Below are 9,138 nucleotides of genomic sequence, written 5' to 3'. Positions count from 1 at the left end.
AATTGGTGCCCATGTTGTGAATATAAAAGAGGGAAGTGTTTGGCTGCTCGCGATGCATCATCCTGGGTACCGCCCCTTTGTGACATGTGGCACTTTGAGGGCTAGCAGTTGGGTCATCCTCCTAAATGTTGTGCACCAGCCGTTGGCTAGTTTTCAGGTTAGTCCAGTGGCGGCTGGTGCTAAAAAATTTTAGGGGGGCACACACAAAATAAATCACATTGTTAATACAGGCTTTATTATCAGTAAAGTAATCATTAAACATTTGTAATCATCCAAAAAAATATTAGCCATTTATATTAATGTGATTCAGAGATGAAGGCCATAATACTAATATTATCCACACGAGGGAGCCACAGGATAATTCTCAGTTTAAAGACAGTGAAAATAAATTGATTTGTAGTAAAACATTGCATATAAATTAATTTTCATAAAGTTATATATAGTCCGATATAATAAGTAACTGTTATGCAAAAACTGTAAATACTAAATAGTTGTAGACCATTAATTGTTTTGACCTAATTATAGTGGTATTGACAAATATATTTGTCAAGTTGGTAGACATAACTGAATGTATGTCCAATTAAAGAAGGAACACTATCTATCTATCTATCTATCTATCTATCTATCTATGTGTGTGTGTGTGTGTGTGTGTGTGTGTGTGTATATATGAATATATATATATAAATAATATTGTGCTTATAATAATACTAACATAAACACTCACAATTTACTTGAAAAAAGACGTCTATTGTGTAACTGCATCATCTACACAAATCATTGTGTTTGTACCCCGACGATCGAGTTAAACTGCATTGTTTCAGTTACTCTCTGTGTAGTTGTCCACAACGCTTTGGTGACAGGACTTTGAAATAACAAACAGGGAAAACGATAAAAGGCATGACTTTACATGACTTTATCCAAGCTCCATGATTCGTAAGATTGTTTTATTTTTTGCTTCATTTGAACGGCTTGTGATCTCACCGAATTTGGTGGAAATTGCTCTTTGCTCGTTAAGATTGCCATCATTACTCTGATTGACCGCGCCTCAAAAGAAAAAAAAAACAAAACTTAAATCTCGCGGTATTTTCTGCTGCTTGGGGCAGAATTTTCAGCGCCCCAAGACCATAAAATTCTGAGAGACTGATTGGCCGCATATTTATTAATTTACCCTAGCAACAGTACATGACTGGCTATTTGGCTGAACTGCAGGGGCGCTTTTTCTCAGCGCCCCATGACAGAAACGATACAAAATCATAATCCATGCGCACGCTTTCGCAATCCGTTCCCACAGTTTGTAAACTGCTCTCACGGATTTGTGATTATGATAAGCTTTTCACCCAGAGTTAGATACATGCTGCACTATTAATGTTATTATTAAATAAGGCCTATTATTACATTGCATTTAGTCTGAGAGCAAAGGAATGGCAACATAACCTGTACATTATTTGTTTTGTATTGCTTTTTACCTTCTCCTCTCCAAAACTCGTTTTTTTTTTTTTAATTCAGGTAATTTTATATTTTGAAAAATATTATATAAAACAAAGCCGTTTGAACAGCGCTCTTCACTTATTATTTTATTTTGGTACCATGACCGCACTTACAAAACAGGCTTCTTTTTATCGTTTATTTTACATTAATAACCAATAGGTTAAAACACATGATGTTTTGGCAGCTAATCTATTGGTGATTAATATAAAATAAAGCTAAAAACTCTGTTTTGTCAGTGTTGCATAGTCTCATATAGCCTACTGAGAAATAAAGTTTAATAAATGCAAAACAATGCATCCAGCATATAAACAGGTGTCCTGGTTGAATTTGGGGGCGGGGCCACAAATCCGTGAGAGCAGTTTACAAACTGTGGGAACGGATTGCGAAACCGTACCCTCGGATTTTGAATCCGTACCCACAAAATCATAATCCGTGCGCACGCTTTCGCAATCCGTTCCCACAGTTTGTAAACTGCTCTCACGGATTTGTGATTATGATAAGCTTTTCACCCAGAGTTAGATGCATGCTGCACTATTAATGTTATTAAATACTAAGGCCTATTATTACATTGCATTTAGTTTGAGAGCAAAGGAATGGCAACATAACCTGTACATTATTTGTTTTGTATTGCTTTTTACCTTCTCCTCTCCAAAACTCTGATTAACATACTAGAATCAATTGAAATTTCAGATAAAATATTATTATTTATTTTATTTTATTTTTGTCATTTTTAAGTTGAATGTTGATTTTCAAAAGTTAGCGGGTAAACTTGTAGGTTATACCCCAAGCATCATTTCACAATCATAACTTGCATTCTTGAGAAACTGTAAACCATTTTAGTTCAGACGAAACTTATATACCTGCATGGAATTTATGCTGTGAAAGACGTAAACGCCTCAAGCAGCAGATAAAAATGTTTAGACCACTTTTGGCACGTCACGTGAAAACACGTGAGTAGCCTATTCAGGTATGGTGACTGAAAAAGAAACCGAAAATCTTCGAACACCGCAGAGACGCGTAGGCTATAATCAGTCTGATGTGGATCGAAAAACGGAAACACGATGGAGCGATTTATGAAATCTGGAACATTTTTATTAAACTTACAACTGTACAAAGATACGAAGAAAGCTTTTAAAATAGTTCTGTTTTTACTACTCTTGAATGGTAAGAGTTTGTTTTAACATTTCGGATTCCGTATGTGTGCATGTATACTCAGATAATATAATATTAATACAACAACGAGTTATAGCGTGATTTAGTACTTAATTAAAATGTATTAAATTTAAAAGTATTATTAAATAAATAGCCTAAAGGCTACACCTTCCACTCTGTGGGACGTCCAAGTTTAGGCTACTTCACCATTTTACAAATAAATCCTAATCTAATCATGACAAACTATATATCGCTATAGAAAGCTCTTAAGGCTCCTAAATGGATATTTGACATTTTTTTGTGTGTGTGTTACAAATTATGTAGGAAAAAAATAGATTAATTTATGACAAGAGTGCATGCTCGAAACCTACCTCATAACAGGAGTTCTGACCTTTGTCACAAACAGACTTCCTCGTTGCCTTTTCCCCAAGAAATCATGAGAAATGATATAACAGTTGAAAACTTAAAATCTCAAAATTCATCCTTTGAAAGGCATTTTAAAATCAGACGTTGCATTAACATGGAAAATGTCCATCAAAATCATATTACAAAATTTTTGGATGTGAATTAAAAAGAAAATAAGTTTCAGTTCTTCATTTTCACGTCTCTGTTCAAAAATGGGAGTAACAGTTGAGGGATTAATTGGGCTGTAATTTTGTGACCCACTTAGGTAAAAACCTATATATTTTCATAATTATCATAGTGCATAAATCTTACATAATACGCTTTACGTATTCACTTTCGTTTTCGAAAAAGCAGCTTTGCATTTGAGGTTGTTGCATTACGTTCTTTTTCGTGATTTAATTTGGTCAAGACATGCAGCGTATTTTTCCACAAAAGATTGTTCAAATATAATTCTTTAAAAGCACTTACTTAGAAGTAGCTACTTAAGAAAAACTTTCCCAGTGTTTCTTAGTACGTTGTCACCTTGGGTATTTTTGTTTATGAAGACAAACCAGTGGTTATATTTTTGTCATGGTGAGAGGATCTCAATTCGATCCTCTCACCATGACAAAAATATATTTGCAAAACAATAGTGTTGCGAAAATAACTCTATAGTGGCTTTAATCGTTGCCTTGAAATTCCTATCATGTTTTGTCTGCGTCTTCTGTTCACGTTTTCTCCCCGTGTTAAATTCCGTACTATATAGGGCAATAAATGTTAACACTGTGTTTGTTCCCCAGACGCATTTGGTGACGAGACACATAAAATAAAAGCAGTTTCAGTGAAAGAGGGAGACGATGTTGCTCTGCGTACTGGTGAGAGAGAAATAAAGAGAGAGGATCGAATACTGTGGATGTTCGGAGATGAGCGCAAGCTCTTAGCTGAAATCAACACAAAGAAGGACATCTTCGAAACATATGACAATGACACTGATGATAAGATATTTGAGGGCACACTGGAGCTGGACACTCTCACTGGATCTCTCGTTATCAGAAAGACCCAATCCACACACTCTGGAGTTTATCATTTGAAGATTATCAAAAAAGCGGCCACCATTTACAAGAGATTTCATGTCCATGTCAACGGTGACGGTGCAGGTGGGTATATTATATTAAACATTTGTGACCCTGGACCACAAAACCAGTCATAAGGTTAAATTTGACAAAACTGAGATTTATACATCATATGAAAGCTCAATAAATAAGCTTTCTATTGATGTATGGTTTGTTAGGATAGGACAATATTTGACTGAGATACATCTATTTGAAATGAGAAATCTGAGGATGCAAAAAAATCAAAAAGACTGAGAAAATCACCTTTAAAGTTGTCCAAATTAGGTTCTTAACAATGCATATTACAAATCAAAAATTACATTTTGATATGTTTACAGTAGGAATTTTACAAAAAATCTTCATGGAACATGAACTTTACTTAATTTCTTAATGATTTTTGGCATAAAAGAAAAATCAAAAATTTTGATCCATGCAATGTATTTTTGGCTATTGCTACAAATATACCCCAGCGACTTAAGACTGGTTTTGTGGTCCAGGGTCACATTTGCGTTAATATAAAACAATGGTGTAAACAGTTAGTTACAAGAAATTGAAGAACGTTCGAAAACATTTAATCCAATTAAAGTTTATTTTATACAGTGACGTTAAAAACGTAGAATTAATATTTTTAGGTGGGCATCGATCCTTCAATACAATCTCGGTATTGAAAGTAACACTTCCGGATCGATCCACGAACGTCATTGGAGGAGAAAATATATTCCAAAACGAAAGCACTTCGATTTTAATTACAGATCTCAAAAACAAAAAACATTTTGATTGAGGTTTTACTTGCACGGGTCAATTTGCTCACCCAAATACGGTCAGTTTTGATTTCGTGCTGACTTTAAAGATGTCACTTTCACTTTTAAGTAAAGTAAAAAATATCTTCTCGTGCAAACTGCGAACAGTTTTTTTTCCAGTCTGCCATCAGCTGTGCAAATCAAGCATTCTTTTAGCCAACGATTATCTTTTGACTGACTGCTCTGTATATGCCGCCCACATAGTAGCTATACCTCGCCCTTCCAAAATGGTTTCTGTTTTTGTTCTGTTTCTTTTACAAGAAAAACTAAGTGAACTGTAAACCAGTTCAAGGAACTTAGGACTAGTTAGACTAAAAAAAACAACAACAACAACAACAAAAAACACCTACACTGTAAAATTTTAAGTTCAGTCAACTTGAAATGTTAAGTTGTACTAAGCGACAACTTAGATATTTGAGTTGATTCAACTTAAAATTTTAAGGCAGCTGCACTGTAAGAAAAAACTTTGTGGAATCAACTTAAAATAATTTGTTACCTGGCTGCCTTAGAATTTTAAGTTTAGTCAACTTAAAATGTTAAGTTGTACAAAGTGACAACTTCAAATTTTTAGTTGAGTCAAATTGAATATCTAAGGCAGCAGGATAACACATTTTTTTAAGTTGACTCAACAAATTGTGTTTTTTAGTTTTTTTACAGTGTGGGTAACATTATTTTAACTTGACTCAATAAATTGTTTTTTACAGTGTACACACTGTAAAAAGTTTTCACCAGTTTCAACTTAAAAACTTAAGTTTAGCAGCTGCCTTCAGATTTTAAGTTAAATCAACTTAAGTCATTTAAACTCAAGTTAAATCAACTCATTTTGATTGTAACAAGTTAAAAATGACTTGTAGGTTTAAACTGATTTAACTTAAAATCTTAAGGCAGCTGCTGAACTTAGGTTTTTAAGTTGAATCTGGTGAAAACGTTTTACAGTGCAGTATAGTAACACTCGAGCTAATCAGGAGTCATCTATGTGGGAATTTTATTTAATTAATCACAACCAACATTCGTTTTTCTCGCAGGATTAAAATTTATTATTTTCATATTTATGATTACTTTTACTTTTAATGTCATTATTTCAGAAAAGGCACCTTCAAAGATAAAAAGATGGGAAGCCCTTGTACTAAATGATATTGTAAAAACTGGTAAGTGTACATCAATGCACAAAAAAATGTATACCTAAACAATGCTTCTGTACACTTTAAAAGGATTTGTTACTGTAATGCACTGTTTCTCTTTTTCTTTTTAGTTTCGTCTTTCATGTTTGCAGGACTGATTGGACTTGTAATCATTACAAGCTGTTTCTGGTGTACAAGACTTAGCTAAAATGCCATTTTGCGAGTATTTTGTTACTGAAAGTTTAAAACATTCTCAGAAAAATAATTCTAAGAAAACACGGATTATCATTTGTTTGCAGATACCACCTGGTTTAATATTTTGTCTACCCGAAGTGAAATTCCATTTTAATATGTTTAAGTATATTTTAGGGCCACTACCTTTGACCAATCAAACGACGGTAAAACCTTCAGTAAAACTACAAGTAAAACTAAAATTTGAAGAATTAAAAAATGTCACCATAACAAAATTGTCAACTTATACTGGTATTGTTTTGCAAACTTAAACACTAGATTTGACAGACTTTTTATGTAAAGGGTAAATATCTGCAACTTTTTTTTTCTGCTTTAATCAAATGTTAAAGATGTTAAAGTTTTTGTTTACTTGCCTTGTAACAGAAACCTCAGTAATAGTTATTTTGAGTATGAACTGTGGACTGGTCTCCATTTTTTTCTATGAGCCTGTAGAAAATACTTTGTAATGTGAAACTATCATTTCAGAAGTCTAGTAATAAACTGTATAATATTTGATTAGAATTTTTCCCTCCTTCAGCCTTCACGGAGTTTCACATTCACTTACAGTAAAACCACAGCAATTGGTAGAACAGAAACAACAACAAAAAAACCGCTACATTCAAAAGCTACATTCATGTAGGCACTTTTATCCAAAGCGACTTACATTGTGTTCAAGCTTGTTTGATCATGTTTTTGCTTACTGGGGTCTAATTGTGTCAGGGCTATGCCCTGGCAGCTTTGTCTCTTCTGTCTTTGTTTAATTTTTCCATGTTTGTTTTGTGATTGAGCACATGGCTTTGTCTAGGTTTGATGTTGGCCATATACTCCTCTTATCTTGCCTCCTGGTTACCCTTTACCACGCCTCTTTTTTCCAGTCCTTGTTTTGTATATTGCACGGTTTGTTGCCTAACTATGAAAACAATGTCTTCATGTCTGAAAACACCGAAAACGGATCTAAAACAGATCAATCTAACATTTGCAATCATACTGATATTCGAGAAAAAGCAGGTCCCATTTTTGTGTGCTCTTGTTTATTCCTTAACTACGCGATGTGATATAAATATATATAACGGACGTGAAATCATACAGATTTTACCTCAAAATTTTAAATTTTGTGGTCATTTAACTGCACGACTTCAATGTGATGTAGCCTATTATAATGCACTCACAATTCGCATGTGCACTAGTTTATCATACGAACTACAAAGTGGGAATAAACTCTTCACCCACGCACTAATAACACACAAACATCCACCCAATAGATCAAACATATCTGTTCACATCAAACAAGTGGGAAAACCAGGGTTTACAAATCTACATTTGTGTATATATAAAACAACATCATTATTGGATAGAAAATCTCTTTGTTTAGCACTATATATTAAGCAATCATCCATATTCTGACTTGGTGAAAAGAACATTTTATCTTAAATAAGGGAACTTTCAATCTTGTGTCTGACATTTATTTACACTTTTTAAATAGCAAATTCTGGTAATAAGAGCATATAAAGAATGTGTAAATGATTACCATGAAATGCGTGCATGCGACGTCGTAGTTACGTTGCCAGTAAGTCCTAAAGTTGCCAATATGTTACCAATAAAGTACGTATCTGGGACGTCCTTGGTTTTATTACCACATACATTTTTAATTAACAAAAACAAAACAAACAAATCTTTATTATTTTAACAATGTTCTTATTACATTTCTTAGCCTTGAACATGGTAGTAGCCTTGCTGTCTATGCAGGGTCAGAAAGCTATGGATTTCTTGAAACATATCTTAATTTATGTTTAATTTATGTGTGATCATAGATGCTGAAGTTACCAAATGATCATGATCACAAGTGAATTAAGTGTGATGCTATTGTTTAAATAGGAGCTTGAAAAATACAACTGTGAAACATGAGTATACGTTTATTTGTTGTTGACTTTCTTCTGATTGAAAAGCAAGTTTTTCATTTATATTTTTAGGGTTTTTTGAGGATAAATAATGAATTGTGTCATTTAAAAGATTAACTCTGAATAGAGTTGGTTATTCTTAAAAGTTCGCTCACAATTGATGATAAACAACTCTGGAGGAGATGCACATTTTGGCCGAGTAAATTTGACTCTCTGCTGAACAGAGTTAAAAAGAAGCCAGTTTCTTGTACCTCTGAATTGAGTAAAATAGCACAAGAGTTAATTTAAATAAACACTAAATAGAGTCAAATGTGACCCTGGACCACAAAACCAGTCTTAAGTCGCTGGGGGGGTATGTTTGTAGCAATAGCCAAAAATACATTGTATGGGTCAAAATTATTGATTTTTCTTTTATGTCAAAAATCATTAGGAAATTAAGTAAAGATCATGTAACATTAAGATTTTTTGTACAATTCCTACTGTAAACCTATCAAAATGTAATTTTTGATTAGTAATATGCATTGTTAAGAACTTAATTTGGACAACTTTAAAGGTGATTTTCTCAGTATTTTGATTTTTTGCACCCTCAGATTCCAGATTTTCAAACAGATGTATCTCGGCCAAATATCGTCCTATCCTAACAAACCATACATCAATAGAAAGCTTATTCATTGAGCTTTTATATGATGTGTACATCTCAGTTTTGTAAAATTTAACCTTATGGCTGGTTTTGTGGTCCAGGGTCACAAATATAAGAGGAGAGAGAGTAAAATATTAACACCAAATTGAGCAAAATTAACTCTGGACAAACAACTCTATCAAAAGAATAACTTTTACTCTTTTTAGAGAGGGACCAAGTGTTATCTGGCATAGAGTAAAATTTTCTTCAATTTGAGTAAATTTTTTACTCAGGAAAATTTACTGTGTAGAAAGCGCACGTTTGTTTTCTTTA

This window comes from Garra rufa, chromosome 7 (assembly GCF_049309525.1).
Source record: "Garra rufa chromosome 7, GarRuf1.0, whole genome shotgun sequence".
NCBI lineage: Eukaryota > Metazoa > Chordata > Actinopteri > Cypriniformes > Cyprinidae > Garra > Garra rufa.
Note: the sequence above shows the minus strand (reverse complement) of the source record.